Consider the following 18,264-nt stretch of genomic DNA (forward strand, 5'->3'; position numbering starts at 1 on the left):
AAATTCTGCTCCCCCTCCCAAGCTTCCCCCGAGCCCCCTCCCCCACCCTCAGGAGTTTTTCCCCCCCCCCCCCCCTTTTCTGTTTTTCTTTCTGCAATAAATCTCCTGGTTCAGCGTTCAGCCCTGCAGATCCGTATTTAAAACAGCACCATCTGGAAAGGGTGGGTGGCGATGGTGATGGTGATGCGGGCGCCTCGGAGTTCCTTTGCAGCACGCTTGGAATTGCATCAGACTGATCAGAAGCCCTCCCTCTCCCTTCTCCCCCCTCCCCCTCCCTCCTCCCTCCTCCCTCCTCGTCCTCCTCGTCCTCCTCCTACTCCTGCTCTCTCTCCCGCCCTCTCGCTCTCCCGCTCCCAGAGCCCCCCCCCCCCCCCTCCCTTTTCCCTGCCATAGATGAGACAGAATACCCGCCTGGATCTCGGAACCATCCCGGCTCCGTTCGCCGCGGGCTATCTCTTCTGTGAAACCTTACTTGGCTTTTCCTTTGTGTGTGTGGCGAGCAGCCTCTGACTGTCATCTGATCCTGACACTTGATGGGGTTTTTTTCTTTCTTTTTAATAAATCATTTCCACACTAGCCTGGCGCGCCCAGCAGCTCCCTCCCTTTGGCAGGCGGGCAGGCGGGCAGCTGGGCTGGCTTGCTTTCTATTCTCTCCCCCCGCCCCCCAAGCCCTCCACCCCAGAGCCCCTAGGCCCGAGAGTTTCGAAAATAGATTTTGTTCTCTTCGCCATCCCGCCGCGTCTCTGTGACCCGACTCCCCTCCCCCCTTTCCCTGTTCCCTCCCCCCCTAGTCCCCTTTTCGTTAATTAAAGAGAGCAGCTCCAAGAAGGAGAGGTGGCGAAGCTGGGGAGGGCAGCAGGGGCGAGAAGTAGCTTTGGCTTAAGAAGGCAGTGCCGCGGCCGGCCGGTTGGAGCTCAGAACAAAGGCGTGGGGGTGGGGAAGGAAGCCCAGGGGGCTCCAGGCGGGAGCGAGGCCGAGAAGCGCCCGCACCCCCGGCTTCAGGAGGAGGGGCGGGGGGACGACCCTCTAACTACTAGTTGTGGCCGTCTGGCCAGAGGCGACCGGGAAGAGGAGGAGGAGGAGGTGTGGGGGCAGCAGGAGAAAGAAAGGGGTGGGCCAGGCCAGGCCAAGGAGCCCCAGCCTCGGGCGGGGGCGGACAGCGGCGGCTTGGGCGCTCTTGCCTTCCCGCAGCCCGGCGCCCGCCGCGCCAGAGGAGAGGGTGCCATCGGGACGCAACCTCGCCAGTTCAAAGCGACCGGAGTGCCCAGCTGATTGGTGGCTCGGCGGTCTGCCGGCACTTGAGCCACCCAAGTCCTCTCCTCCTCCCCCCCCCCCTCCTCCCTCCTCCTCTTCCTCCTACCCCAGCGGACAACCTTTCCAGCCTCTTCCTCCCTCAGTCCGACCCACCCCCGCCGCCCGCGCTCGCTGCCTTCCAGTCTGGGAATTTACCTTCTCCTCTTAAATGCCCCCCCTCCCTTTCCCTGAGGTACACGAATTAATTCGGACCTGGGTTAAAGAGGACTCGCTCGCGAGGAGACATCCGGCTAGGCAGAGGAGGCGAGCTCTGTATCGGTGACTCCCCCTTTCTTTTGGGCAACCGCAAACCCTCTAATTAAGTGATAGGAACTTAAAAGGAAAGCAAGAAACACCCAGAGAAGCAAGACAGAAGCGATGGAGAGGAAGAGATTGCGGGATGTGATGCGGTGGGCAGAGGTGGGGGAGGAATGGGGAAGGAGGGGCGGAGGGGGGGGAGAGGGAGAGAGGAAGAGAGAGAGAGAGAAGAGATGAGAGGAGAGAGAGAGAGAGAGAGAGAGAGAGAGAGAGAGAGAGAGAGAGAGAGAGAGAGAGAGAGAGAGAGAGAGAGAGAGAGAGAGAGAGAGAGAGAGAGATTGAGATTCTTATCCAAAGAATATCTCCTTTTAAGAAGCTGGAGACCCCAAATCAAAAATACCTGTGAGGAGCGAAGCCTTAAACTGCTGACTTCCCAGAGCTTATTTTTAGCTCCGAGACTAAATATTATTAGCTACATTTCTACGTAGGAAGAATCGAAAGAGAGAGAGAGAAGGAAAGGGAGAGAGAAAGAAGAGAGAGAGAGAGAGAGAGAGAGAGAGAGAGAGAGGAGAGAGAGAGAGAGAGAGAGAGAGAGAGAGAGAGAGAGAGAGAGAGAGAGAGAGAGAGAGAGAGAGAATCGAAATTACCTTGATTCGATTTTTTGTGTAGAGATTTAAGGTTGACACAGCCCCCTCCCCCACCACTACCCTCCTTTCACTACAATACACACCCTTTTTTTCTCCTTAATGACAGCAAAGTCGGATTTTAGGAAACTGAGTGCTGGGGAAAATTCTCACATTCAGTAATAAATCTACTGTACACACACACACACACACACACACACACACACACACACACACACACATACACAACACCGACGGAGAGAAAGGAAAGCTAGAGGGAGGTGAAGGAGAGGAAAAAAAAATCTTACATTCGAATCAGACATCTGCAGCTCCAAGTTAACCAAACTCATTAAATCCGCAGAAAAAACCATGCATTTTTGCCTCCCTTCCCGCACAAGGACTGACACTCAGGGTAATCTGAACTCGACAAATAACGAGGAACAACCCCCACCCACGCTCTCCTCTTACCACCCCAACCCTCCGCCCCCCCTGACCCCTCCTTTCCGGAAGAATGAGTGAATAGCTTCAGATTTGGACGCAGGGGGTTATCCCCCTCTTTCTCCCCCTCCTCCCGCCTCCCCACTCCCACCTCCTTGCTTACCTTATTCGCGGGAACACCACAATCAGTGGCTAGATCCTCCCGATAAACACTTGCATTTCCCAAAGTTAATACAGTATACCAACCCGGAGCTTGCAAAGAATCTATTCCAGCCCACACCGCTAGGAATTCAACTTCAGCGAGCTCGAGGGGCGACCAAAACTGGGGCTCGGTTTCCAAAGGCTCCAGCTCCCAAATCTAACTCCTCCAACCCTGATCTCGGTATGAGTCGAGTCTCCGAGAAGACGCTTTTTAAGGGCGACCGTTGGGCAGCCTTTACTCCGGGGTCGAGGCAACTACCTGGGGCACTTCCACCTCCAGCAAACCCATAGCCTCTGTCCAAGGTGCTGAAACGCTCATTTCCCAACGCTCCCAATGACACACCCGGAGCACGGCTCAAATCTATACTTTAATTAAATGATACTTGATATTGCTCCAGCCGATTCCTTTCACTTCCTCACGCTTTGTCACGTGAAGATCGCCCTGCCAAAACCATCCTGTTAATAGCTGATCACATGTTGACGAGACCCTTTTCTCTGGGAGAGGATCACCGGTTTCATACCAGCCTGCATGCACTTCTGACTTATTTCTCCCACCCCCACCTCTTATCCCCCAAACTCCCACCTTCCACCTCATCCTTACCTTACTCCACTCTACCATACGCTCTAACCCCAGCACCTAAAGGAGCTAGCATCTCTGAAATGGGAATTAACCCCCGGGAAAATGTCAACTCTATGCCTACATATAAGTCATACAATATGCTATCTCACACACATACACCAACACACTCGTACAAAAAAGAACTGAATGATAGCAGACCGTAAGGGAAGCATCACCATTGAACAGTCAATATGCCCCCCCCTTCATTTCCAGCTCCAAGTTTGTTCCACGCAGTTCTACGCTGCAGTGTTAAATCACAAATGATTTCAATTTTAAGTTGCACCGTCTAAAACCCCATTCAACTGGCTGGAGTGGCTTCTATTCTTTGGCGTGGGGAGTGCTAGAAAGAGGAGCGTGATATGAGATCCTGTTGTTAAGCAACATGTCAGGATTTTGCAATTATCAGGCAGGGTTTTATTGGTACTCACCATTTTTCTTTGCTGTCCTGGAGACACAAGTGTCTTAAAATCCCGTCTCCCCAACAGATGCAGGAAGGTAATGTGTCTTGTTTGAAGTCATCATGTGAGAACTTCGGCTTTGCTCAGTGGATCGCCCACCACTTGGTGTGACTTATGAATCTAATAACCCTTTGCAATATCCGCAAGCTCAAACTCTTAACCACCTTGGTGCCTACAGAAGACAAAGCAACTGCCAGCGATTTTTAAAAACCTATAGATTTACGCAAACGCCTTAGCTCAGAGACACGTTTTCCTTTGAGTCCTTACGTGATTCTAATGAATGAGAGAGGTTACCAATGATTGTCCAACTGTCCTGGCATCAAGCAGGGCGTCAGGTCCTGCCTACCCACCTCCAATAAATAGACACTGGAACAGAAAGTTCCCAGGGAAAGTGAGTAGTTTCAGGACACCACACAAAATAAACTCAGGCTCAGCATCACTTCCTTTCCCACTCTCGATTCACACCTGGGTTTCTGGCAAAGCTGAGCTCCGCCTGGGGAGATTTCACGTTGCCAGGTAAGGAAACGGTCGCCTTTTAAAAAATGGTCTGTTCTCTGCCTAAGGCAGGAAGACCGCCGGGGGACTTGTTGCATATCAAGGGCAGCAGGCTACGGCTTAAAAGAAAGACAGGGAAGGGGGAGGAAAAAAAAAAAGTGGGGGAGGGGCGGAGAGTGGGAGGGGGCGGGGGACCACGACGGTCGCTGAGTCTTCGTGACCAATTCACTCTGAATCCCCTGGTAAAAAAGAAACTTTGAGGAAAGTTCCTCCTCCTCCTCCTCCCTTCCCCCAAATGACTAAGGCTCTATCTGTCGAAAGCCCTGCTGTAATAGTGATAGATGAGCAAGTTGGGAGCGGGGGGGAGGGGGGAAGTAAGTGAATTGTACTTTCTTGTCACTGCGGAGGACCCGGCTGGGAGCAGCCGCGCATGGGCCCAGGTAACTTTTCGCCTCTCATCTTAAGGGACTTGGGACTTTATGACAGAGAGAGCCACTAGTTGCAAAGCGGGAGCCTGCGTGAGCCGAGCTCTCTAGCGGCTAAGTTGAATGAAGTTATGACTGCGTATGCGCTAATGGGCTAGTGCTTCTCCAACGTGAGTAACAACTCCGGTGCAGCCAATTCGGCGTCGTGCGCCCGCCCGGGGTGGGAGCAGCTGAGCGGAGCGGAGCGCGGGAGCGGGGCGGCGGCGCTCCGGCTCAGCATCGCCCGCAGAAGCGTCCCCGCATCCCTGGCTCTCCCTGCGGCCGCCGGCCTGAGGACACGCGCGCTGCTGGGAGGAAGGAGCCTCGGCGTGCAGAGAGGGACGGAGCCCAGATTTACCCACTCCGCCTGTGCGCCCTCCCTCCGCGAGACCGCGGCCCCGCGCCCGGCCCGGGGGGAGGGGGGAGGATGCGCAAGCGGAAAAGTTGACAGATCACGTGGCGGGATAAAAGTAACTTCAAAGTGGTAGAAGGAGCAGCTATGGAGGGGGGAGGGGGAAAGCCCTTCGTCTTTAAAATAAAGAACCACGGGGGTGTGTGTGAGAAAGAGACGGAGACAGAGACGAGAGAGACAGCACACGCAGAAAGATGGAGGGAGGGAGAGAGGAGAAAGCTGGGGATCCGCTGTGGGGGATCCCAGGAACCGAGAGACAGGAAATCAAGTCAGGAGAAAGCAGGCCGGGGGCGGGCTGTTGGGCCGGACTTGGGAGGGGGCTAGCCTCCACATCCAACCTGTACACAAGCTTTCCCCACCCGGGCACTGCAGACTTCCCCAAATGCAAACGTTGTTATGGAGATGCTGGGAGAGCGATGTAAGGAGCTGGAATGTCCAGCGCCGTCCCCGGGCACACTCCCAGCATCCGTACCATTGTCTCTGCCGACTCGGAGCTCCCGGGGGGCAAGAGCTACTGCCATAGTAACTGGCCGGCGCTGAACCAACGCAGACGTGGCCTCTGAGGCGAGGGCTGCTGATCCAGCTGTGATGTTAGCGACCACCTAGCCAATCCCGACTCGTTTTGTCAGGTCACAGAAGGTTGAAGAATAGTGTGTGTGTGTGTGTGTGTGTGTGTGTGTGTGTGTGTGTGTGTGTGTGTGTGTGTGTGTGTGTGTGTGCCTCTATATATGCAAACATATGTTCTTTACAGGATGTCACAAAATTCCATTATCACTGAAAGGGCACCGTGATCTCCCTGCATCACCCCCTTTCCATCCTCAGTACCACAACCAGGGCTGTCTGCTAGCTTGTTTCATCCTAGCAACAATAATCCGCTTGTCATTGTCATCAGCGATAGAAGCATATCCCATAGGGGATGCCAGGCTCAAATTGTTTCCAGACTCGGTTTATCTTCAGCTCCAACCAAAATATGTTAAAAGCCCTCCCCCTGTCCCTTCCCCCCACTCCAACTCCATCTCGACCCTTCCAGGTAAATTAGGCATGCCCCTGTTGATCATTGACTCACTAGGAAAAGATGCATTTGCATTCTGCATCACTTCTTCCATACTTCTCCCAAACTCCCCTGGCATGCAGTGGTGCACTAGTTACCTGTGCCTGGAAGGACCAGACACCACCAGAAATGACACTTTTGTCGATCCATGTATTAGCCAGCAGATGCTGCCCTAAGACTAGTACAGCTGGCACCTCCCTTGTTCTAAGGTCTTGGGGCACAACCATTGTGGGGAAATCTGATTTCCTGCTAATGCAACCCATAACACTGTTACCAAGCTACTGACAGATTCAGTGACTGCCAAGGAATCCTATGAGCTAGAGCTGGCACAGGGTCAGAACTAAGTTATGAATGTCCCTCTCTACTCATTTGTCACATAGGACACACACATGACATATGTCTGACTCATGGGCCAGATATATGTCCTATATGTAGTCTACGTGATTCACCTCTGATATTTCCTTTTCCCTTTCCCAGACAATTCTCATCCTATTTTAAAGCTCGATGCTCTTCATCATTGACCAGGGTATCTGAGGATTTGGGATGTGAGTGATTGATGATTCTGATCTAATTTAGATAACTTATTACTGCACTGAAAATATTTCCCAAGGAATATCTTTGGCTATGACATCTTTCCCAGGGCAACTATAAAAATCAGCATCAAAGGCCCATAAGAAGGAAATTACTAATTATCTGGAAAGAAAAGGTGTTTAAATTCCACTGTTTCTTCCTTCTTAATTCTCAGTGTTCTTGGAAAGTGTCCTCTTCCATTGATGCATTATCACTTTTCACAGCCCCTTATCCACTAACTTTCATGTTGCCTTTCCTGTACTCTACAGAAATCCAGCATCTAATTGAGGCAAAGACTCTGGTTGGTTCATTTGCAAAGATAGATGCTAAGCGTTGTTACCTATCATCATTTTATTCTGAGCTTGCTCTTGTTTCTGAGGTCATTTTATCTCCTTTCAGTCATCAGTCTGTCATAATATGAATATCACACTTTATTAGGTTCATCTTACCCTCACTGTTCTTGGTGACCTTAATGTGAAAAGCTTCCAAATAAACAAAGCTTTCTCATTTAGTAATTTAGTCATCAACCCAGTGCTACAATTTACAAGCCTAGTTTTAAAAATGTGTATAATTATACATACACAAAATGCATACATATATATATATACACACATCCATATCTATCTATCTATTTATCTATCTATCTATCTATCTATCTATCTATCTATCTATCTGTCTGTCTGTCTGTCTCTCTGTCTGTCTCTCAGTCTGTCTATCTATCTATCTATCCATCTGTCTGTCCGTCCATCTATCTATCTAATCTATCTATCTATCTATCTATCTATCTATCTATCTATCTATCTATCTATCTATCTATCTATCTATCTGTCTGTCTGTCTGTCTGTCTCTCAGTCTGTCTGTCTAGCTATCTATCCATACTATGTTATTTTTTCCCTACCTGGTCTTTCAAGCCATGAATGTCATAACCTTGGATGGCTTCTACAAATGAGTTGCCAGAAACATATACATGGCTCCACCCCCAAATCTTACTTTAAATGCTTCCCAATTGTTGACTTTCCTGTGATGGATTTCACAATATAATAATAGCTATTTTGGTCTAAATTTGTAAGTTTATTGTAGTAGAAAGCTCATTGGTAAGGAAAGGACTTTAGCAAATCAGCTTAGAAACTACTTCAAAATTTAAATCCTTAGAGATTACCTGAAGATACTAAATGTTTCCAGGGTCATGATGCCAGAATGTCTCAGGGACAGGACTCGAATCCCGATTTTCATAACCTGAAAGCCATCTGGTTCTCTATTCACTATATCATGTTTCCAGTAGAAATAGAAATAGTAATGTAGCAATAGTTAGAATAACAATTAGCATAATAGATATAGAGCTAGCCTATGAGCCATGAAGACCTGGATTCAAATTCTACCTTTGAATCATAGTGACAAGTCACTGACCTCCAATGTTCTCATCTGTAAAATGGGGATAATAACAGCACCTATATCACAGGTTTGTTGTGAAGGTCAAAATGAGATAATTGTAAAGTGCTTAGCCTAGTGCCTGGAAAAATAGTAGGTGCTATGTAAATGCAATTGTTGTTATCTAGATTGGTAGAATTTACTCAACTGGAAATTCCCTAATTTATTGAAACCTTGGATCAAGCCCATATTTCCCTCTCTTTAAAAATGACAAACTATTGCAGAGAAAGTGCCCGCCTGAATTGGTACAGAAGTTTTCTCATCCAGGAAGTTCTCAATACCAAGGAAATCACAGATCATAATCCATTTCTTAGAGTAAAAATAGTAGCTATAGTAATATGTAAAAGTATATATATATATATATGTATATATATATATATATATATACATATATCAAAAATTGATTATAATACCAACACAGAGACTTCAAAATATGCCTGAAAAATTCAACGAGTAAAATGGATTGGGGCCAGAAAATTTGACAAAACTGTTGACCTACAATAACTCTGACATAATATTGATCCATAAAAATTAAGAACATTTCAAATAGATGTTTCCATACCAACTACTCATAATATCCAAACTACATGGAATGAAAAGCTTTCAAAATGTAGAGATGCAATGGGAGAAATAAAAATTGTGGCAATGTGATGAGATGGCTAATATCTCTCTTAGTCTGACTACTACTTTTTTATCTTCAAGATGCTTGTATTGAGCCTATAGAAGATAAGATGATATCCTTATATTTAATTGAAAAAAGTAGCTTTTTATGTGAGCAATAATCATCAGAACAATAAAAATAAAAAGAACACTGGATTAATGACTTTCCAGGAACATCTCTGTCTTAACTTTATTGAAAAGATGAGAGAGGTTGCGCAAGTTGAGGTATATGACTATGATTTAATACTACTGTGCTATAAGAATTGATGAGCTCATTGATCTTAGAAAAACATGGAAAGATTTGCATGAAATAATAAAGAAAGAAATAAACAGAACCAAATAACATTGTGCAGTAACAGCAACATTGTTTTAAGAAAAACTCTGAGTGAATAAATAAGTTGTACTGTTATAAATACCCAAATTCACTGCAAAGGACATATGAAGGAAGATACTGACTGCATCCAGAGAAAGAACAGATAAATAGAGGTTTGTATAGAATGATTTTACATACATATTCAAATTTGTATCTAATGGCATCCCTTTCTGGGATGATGGGGGGGAAGTAGTAAAAAAGGAAAAAACATTAGATAGATACATACTTTATCATATATTTAAAAGAAATACCAACTTGTATATATAGATTTGCAATTTCACTCTCATCTTTTAAAAAAATATACTATGTTATGGAAATGCTTGTCTATTCCATAAATTAAAAAAATTTAAAAGATGAGAAGAAGATAATAATAATGAGAAGCAACATTTGTACATGGAAGTGGTTAAAAAACTATTGAGAATCCCCACAAGGAGTTTTTATGTGGGTTATATCTATTGACATTTATCATGTTGGAAGTGAAAATGTATTAATATTAATGTGAAGATAGTTTTGACCTTAAGACCTCCTGAAAGGGTCTCAGTAATCCCTCTGGGTATTCAGATCACATTGAGAAATATTGTGTAGTTGATAGAGAACTGATCTTTGAATTAAAAACAGTTCAAATCTTGCATCCAATACATACTGATTATGTGACTTTAGGCAAATGATTAAGCTTTTAGTGCCATAGAAAAATCTCTAAGAGTGTGAGCAAGTTCTAATTTCCATTGGTACAGTATATTTCTTCATTAGACTGTGAGCAAGTTCTGATTTCCATTGGTACAGTATATTTCTTCACTAGAAGTCCCCTATGACAATGAAATCACAGATCAGGTAGGAAAAATTGCATTTATATTGTGGCTCTAGATTTATAAAGAATTTTTAAGACATCATCTTGAATCCTTAAAACTTCCTTCTATTGGATAGAATTCTGGACCCAATGAATCCAAAGAATGCCAAAGGAATAAGTCCTAGAGATGGAAATCTGCTTCTTTACATTTGCAAAATGAAATTCAGAAAGTAAATCAGGTCATATCAGGGCAGGTATCTTTATTCTAAAATGTCATTTGTTAAACTTGGGGGTTCTGAACCATCTTCAACATAATTCAAATAGCAGCATATGATATGGAATTTATTTGGAGGAATTCAGACTTTATTGTATTTCTCTATTCTCTTAATTTTCTTCATTGTAACTCCTGAGTCCATCCCCAGATATCCTTCTCAGCTTTTGGGTAGATTTGCACCAATTGAATCTGGAAGTCAGTGGATGATTTTACCGAATACTGCATAAATCTGGAGAATACTGCTTCATTCAGAGGGAGAGTTCAAAAATATAGGGAGAATACTTTTTTCCCACTCAAATTTGTTAATTTTAATAGAGTCAGATAGGAGATCCATAAATGGCTCCTTATGGTGAACTCAGGCATTAGAAAGAGCCTACTGAAGATCTGTTCAGCACTTTAAGGACTCATGATTTAATCAATGTGGGTGTAATTTCCACTCTCATTGATCACATGCCTTCTGTAGATGACCTTCAAGAGCTGCTATTTTCTAAAGACCCATGACCCTGAAGCCAGCTCCAACGATGAACTTTTCTGAACTTAGGGTAATCCTTGAACAAAAAACATATAGGCTGCTGACTTGGTCTTTGAGAATCCAGAGATACCTCAGATTTATCCAATCCAATCAATTGATAAGTGAAAAATCATTTATTGCTAGAGGAATACTTGTAAAAAATCAAAGAAAACACTACATGAAAAGGACTTTGAGGAGTTTGAAAACTAGTGATCCCAAAGTTCTGTCAGTGACCTAAGAAATGATTTTGGCCAGGTAGACAGGGCAATTGGATCATAGACATTGAGGTGGCATTTATAGATTGAATTAGGCTTGAAGTGTGGAAGACTTAAGTGGGAATCCAGCCTCAGAGAGTTGCTAGTTCTGTGGCCCTGGAAAAGTCACTTAATCACTATCAGCTTCAGTTTCCTCATATATAAAAATGGGGATAATACTAGCACTCATTTCCCAGAATTGTTGTGAGAATCAAATGAGGATATACAAAGCACTTTATGAACCTAAAGTGCTTTAAAAATGCTAGCTATCATCTTCATCATTACCATTTTATCATCATCATCATCATCATCATCATCATCATCATCATCATCAGAAATGGAAGGAGACACAGGCAACCATGACACAGAATTTGGAAAGCTATCTGAAAATCACCATGGTCAGGATGGCTGAAGCTTACTAAAAATTTTGTAAACACATGTCTTAAAATGACCTAAGGATTCTCCTCTCTACACAATAGCTACATCAATAAAAATGGTTCTAGCACTGATCAGAAAGAATCAGACGGGGCACTTAGAAAAATAAAAATATGATTTTTGACAATTTGGCACACATTCCTTAGCTCCATTTCTTGAAAACCAGACAATCATATAATAAGAATAAAGCAAGATTATGTACAGTATTGACTATGAATTGTGTAAATGCTATCAAACTTTGTTATAAAAGATAAATGGCAAAAGTTTATTAATTCATTCAACAGATATTGAATGCCTACTTTATTCTTTTAAAAATAATTAATTTTTTCACAGTCATCTTCTATTATATACTCTACACATACATGGACTTCTCTTTTGTGAAAACACACACACACATTTACACAGAACAAGACTGATCAAGAAAATTGAGAACTCATGTGACACATTATACCGTCTACGCTTCTACTATGAGGAGAGAGATCTGTTTATTGCTTATCTGCAAATGGTATTTGTTTATTATTTTGTTATAACTGATCTGCATTTACCTATTTTTGAAGCATTTTTTCTTTATGTTTTTGTAGACATTGGGCATATTATTCTCTTGTTTTTTTTTCACTTTGCATCAGTTCATGTAAGTCTTTCTATACTTTTCTGCCCTCATGTCTGTTTTCACAGAACAACAATATTCCGTCCCATTATATACCACAATTAGTTCAAGAAGTAGTGACTTTGTTTCTGAGTTGTGGTTTTTCTTTTTGTTTTGTTTTGTTTTGTTTTGTTTTGTTTTGTTTTGTTTTTGCCAATTTGATGCTTGCTATTCTTGAAGAATAGTGCGAGAAAAACTCAAAGGCATACACAGTTTTTAAAAGGAAAGGAACATTTACTTGGAGGAAGTAGGTAGGGTAATATAGTTGAAAGATTTGAACTTTGGGTCATAAAACCAAAGACCAAATCATTTTTGTTCTGTTACTTATTGACTGGATAATCTTAGACAAGTAACTTTACTTCTTTTTTGAATTTCAGTATCCTCACCTTTCAAATGAAGCTAATTATATTTGTACTGATTATCTCAAAGTCTTGAGAAAAGGACTTTGAAAATAGGAGTGCTATATAAATGTGAGTTATTGTTATTATCAGCCAGCAAAATACAAGCATAGTTAAATATAACCCAAAATTGGTAGAAAGTACAAAATTGAAGGAGACAGAAAATAAAATTCTCCGTGATGTTTGTAGCATAGAATAATAGAAAGATAGTGAAGTGGCACAGATAAAGTAATATGAAAGGAAAGAAGAATTCATAAAGTACCTACTGTGTGCCAGGAATTATGCCAAAATCCCTATAAATATTATCTTGTTTGATCCTCACAATATCACCAAAAGGTAAGTACTGTTATCTCCCTCTTACACTTAAGGAAGCTAAGAGACAAAAGTCAATTAATTTGCCTAAGTAGTAATAGTTTGAGGCTGAATTTGACTTTAGGTATTCCTGATTCCAGACCCAGCTCTCTACCCATTGTGCTACCTAGCTGCCCCTTAATAGAGTAAAAACAGTGTGGTGAAATAGGATGTCTTCTTGGAACTTTATATGCCCATAAAATCTACAGAAGAATCATTTGTCCAGAATTGCTCTCTTATGTTTTTTATTCATGTTTATGCTTATTTGTTTTCATGCTAGTATTTTCCCTGTATTGTAGCTACATCAGTCAATTAACTATGTTAAATTTTGTAATTAGTTGTTTTTATATACATTCTACATATTTTCTTATTTTATAGATCTAATGATATTATTATTGCTTTATTGTTTGAGCTTTCTTTGCAAATTTGCTTGTGTTCTGTGATACTTGTACAATTGTGATATGTGTGTGTGTTATGTGCTATGTGGAAAAACATTGTTTGTCTTTGTAGTGCATTTGCTGTGAATGGTACCGGAAGGCACCTGGAATACTGGATTAATCATCCTTGTTCTGTTAAATTCTGATATTTATTTTGTGTCTGTGACATATAATTCCGGATGCCAGGTATGCCTCAGATGATTTTGCAAGGTACTACGAAATTCCATACTCTGGGGATGAATGTTACTGGATATTAGATTTTATCTGTGAGCTGTGAAAGGCTCTAATTCTATTAGTATAGAAAATGTAGTCCTGGGCAAAAAAAAACCATTATTTTTCTCCATTTTATGGAGGTATTTACAAAAACACATTTTAAAAGTCTTTTTAAAAAGCACTTTAAAAAGCCCTTCATTTATTTTTTAACATTCATTTTAAAAACTTTTGAGTTCCAAATTCTCTCCCTTTCTCCAATTCCTCCTGCATTTTTTGAGAAGGCAAATGATATGACATACATGTGAAGCAAAACATATTTCTCTATTATCCATGTTACACAAAAAAATAAAGTGAAAAAGTATTCTTCAATCTGTATTGCATCCATCAGTTCTCTTTCCAAAAATAGATAACATTTTTAATCATGTGCCCTTTGAAATTGTCTTAGGTCAGTGTATTTATTAATCAAGGCAGCTAAATCTTTCACAATTAATTGTTGTTACATATTGCTATTATTGTGAACAACTTTCTCCTGGTTCTGCAGACTTTTTTGCATCAATTCATATAAATCTTCTCGGATATAGAGGAGATATTCTTGAAGGGGTTTGTTCAAATACAGTGGATTGAGAGGAGACCGAGTGTTATAGATACACATGAAGCTCGCTCAATTGGAGTTCATATTTAGAGAACAGCACATGGGTTTGGAGTAGCGTAAAATTGGATAGAAACTGAGATAGAAGCCCTTGTAAGATTTTTGAGATGTGGCTCAGAAACTAAAGTCTGAGTTTTGGCAGCGCTTGGCTCTAGAAACCAAAAGCTCTGCTTATTATGGAAAAAAAAATCTCTGATGGGGAGGTTGGAATGGATTGAGGCTTCTGGCTATTGTCATTCCTTTGAAATCAGTTTAAGAACTGTAGAAGATCTAACTCTTTTTTTCCTTTCTCATTTTTTGCCTAAACCTAGCAAATATTTTTTACATGATTTCTCTATTTCTTTAAGCTGTTCCTAATTTCCCATTTGCTTCATATAAAGCTACGATCGGTCATTACTTCTTTGTTACTTGTTATGTATTTAATTGTTAACATGAGGGCTACAAGGGAGGAACTAGTTCTTAGCTTATGGTAGAAAAATAAAGAAAGAGGATGTACTTTGTCTGACTGTCAAGGCATTAGGGAAAGGACAGCTCTCAAAGGAGCATCACAGCTTCATGTGAAAGTGGATAATCTCAACATTAGTCAAAATGAACAAATAACAACTGAAATGATTCTGAGAAAAGATCTGTTTCTAACACTAAGTCTAATACGAAAAATATGTAACCTAAACACAAATCCATTTTCTACTCTAATGATCTCTTGGACTTCATTATTGTCTCTAGGAACTCATCTTCTCAAAATTGCATTAATTTTCAAACTCATCCCTCCTCTTTATCCCACTTTGATCCTAGAACCCTTATTTCCTTTGGATGGAGAGAATGCACATTGGAGAGCTTCCAATGGACATGGAGTGCAGTGACTTCATTATTTTCTGCCCAGCTCCTGGTCTTCATCATGTCCCCACATCCACTGCCCTTCCTCATTACACCTTTTCAACTTCTTTTCATGTATTGTCTTCCTCCATTAGACTGTGATTTCCTTAAGGGCAGGGACTAGACTTTGCCTCTCTTTCTATCCCTACTAGTTAGTACAGTTCCTGACACATAGTAGGCCCTTAATGAATGTTTATTGACTAGAATTTTAAAAAAAATCACTGAAATGTAGGAAACTTGAATGTAACATTTTCAAATTAATTTATTGAGTTATGTTGGTCACAATTTGGACAGAGGGTGATTTAATTTTGGAGTCAAATAAAAAGACTTAAGGAATCATATAGTATGACTTATTTTATAAATAATAGCACTAAGGTCCAGACAGGTGATGGCAAGTCACACTCTGGCCACAGTGTGCTCATTTCAATACTTGTAGAAATCCATAACCTCATTTATCTGGATATTTCCCTCACCAATCTGCACATCAACCCCTTTACTACTTTTGATATTCTTCATATCTTTCTTTAAATCTTTTTTTGTCTCATAAAAGGAGCAATTTGCAATACAATTTTATTGGAGATACTTGAGTACAATATTAGCAGAAATTACATCTTTTCTTAAATCTTCCAAGAGGACCCTCTTGATGCATTGAAGGCCTTCCTTAGAGTCTTTTTTAATATGCTATGGATACCACTGTTACTCTTTGACTGTTCATCCTTCTCTCCATGGCTAGTCCACTTCCTTTTCCCATCATCCTTGTTTTCTATACCACTTCATACATGCAAATCATCACAATATGACTTATAACCATCATGTACTTTTTCATTGCCTTTGGGATTCTATGTAATGGATAGGACTCTGGACTTAGAGGTAGAAGGACCTGAATTTAAATCCTGCTTCAGATACTTCTTAATTTTGTGATCTTGGAAAAGACATTTAACTTTCTCCTGTGACTCAGTTTTCCTCATCTGTAAGGAGGGGAAGGAGTTGTACTCCATTGCCTCTAAAGTCATCCTGGCTTTAAATGTGTAATCCTCGTGTGTGTGTGTGTGTGTGTGTGTGTGTGTGTGTGTGTGTGTGTGTGTGTAATGGTATTCTATAACTCACACCAAAATATCAAGAGAATCAGGGCATTCAAAATATCGTGTTTTATGGTATTAAGAAACCTGGGATCATTTTGTTAAAAATAATAGCTGCTTGCAAGCTACAGATGTACCCTTTGGACAATGTCTAAACAAATTGTGGTATATGAGCCCAATGCAATATGAAATGAATAATTTCAGAGGGAAATTAGAAGATTTTGATGAACTGATACAAAGTGAAGTAAGCAGAAATAGAACAATAGAACACTTTTTACAATGATAAAACAATTTATAGAAAAACAATCTTGAAATATTTTGGAACTTGGATTAAACAATGTTATACTATGAATCCAATAGAATAAAGATGCCACTCAGCTCCTGAGAGAGGATGAATTTAAAACACAGAAAGTGACATAGTTTAGGAAATTGCTAATATGAGAATTTATTTTGGTAGACTATGTAGGTATATATAGAGGGCTTTATTTTTCTGTTTATCTATCACCAATCTATCTTTGTTTTCTCAGAGGGAAAATGGAAGGAATAGTTTGCTTTTTAAATGCTTGTTTATTATAAATACCTTAAAATAATAATATCTGATGTGTATTTTATGCTATAACGTTTGCAAAGTCTTCTCTATATGTAATCTCATGTAATCATTATTACCATCTTTTGAGATAAGTGATTTAGATACAATCAAAGTGTCAGATAAGTACCATATCATCCTAATAAATCTTACAGACTTATCTAATAGCAGAATATTGATCTCTAGTGAAAGGAAAGTAAAATGATAGCATAGGTGCCTGGAAGAGAAAAAACAGATGCATAGTTCTCTCAAATCAGCCTTCCTAAGGGGTAGTGTCCCCCTTGGGGTCCCAAAAATTCAGCCATGTTCTTTCTGAATCCTAGAGGCTTAGCCTGCTTGCATTCCCTCTCCCAAAGTAATCAAAATTGCTACAAGGCTGACTAATAATAGCCAAACTATGAATACTTATAGTACAGGTCCATTCTTCCTTGTCTTTCCATGTATACACTCAAAGGTGAATAGGATAGGGAATAGGAACTGAACTTGTGATTTCATTAGTACATATAGGGAACTCCTGGGCAAGGAAACTACCACTACCAATATTGGTTGCCATCTTTTCTTCAGTTTATAGTCTTAGAGGGTTGATGAAAAATTTGATATTAGTTGATAAACTTGTCCGGAATTATAGATCCAATATGAATCCAAATAAATCTGTTTTCTAGGACTACTCTTTATTCATTATATTTTACATTTCCTTTCAGAGATATAATGCCATTTCATTATGGGTGACTGAACAATCTGCCTTGCCAAAATGCTTGGACAGCTCACAGTTCCAACTTTCTTGCCTCTCTAGCCAAGATGCTGACACATTGAAAGAATTTTGTGTTTCCAATTGCGATCTATCCTGATCTCCCTCTATTAGATCTGGCCCCTGTTTATTGTTCAGCTATAACAATGATGAATTGTTCATAATTGATTAATGAGGAACAGTTATCTATCCAGAATATTCATGCTAAGGATTAATTCAATGAATTATCTATCCCAGTATATAAGATAATCTGGGCACTATACTATTAAGTCACAATCATATAGATTGGACAGATCTCCTTTAAGGAACTATAGAATTCATTGGGAATACTTTTTAGTGTTCCATGACTTAGTGCAATTGATCAGGTTGACTTTGATAAGAATATTTGGCAAACATCACTATTGATCACCACCTATTTGACCTAAAAGCAGGATATTTTCCATGATATTGATCATCATTGTAGGTGAATATATGTAATATTTCATAGTTACTTAATGTTGATAATTGGTGGAATATTTAATAGAGTTAAACTAATGCTCACACCTGTCATTGATTTTGACATACATAAGCAGCCTCTAAAATTGTTGATTTTTCTCCTAAATCAATTTTTCTTATTAAAAAATAACAAATAGTATCTTAAACTTTCTTTTAGTCAGTAGTATGGTCAAAGATGTAATCTG

Source organism: Sminthopsis crassicaudata, chromosome 6 (assembly GCF_048593235.1).
Source record: "Sminthopsis crassicaudata isolate SCR6 chromosome 6, ASM4859323v1, whole genome shotgun sequence".
Taxonomy (NCBI): domain Eukaryota; kingdom Metazoa; phylum Chordata; class Mammalia; order Dasyuromorphia; family Dasyuridae; genus Sminthopsis; species Sminthopsis crassicaudata.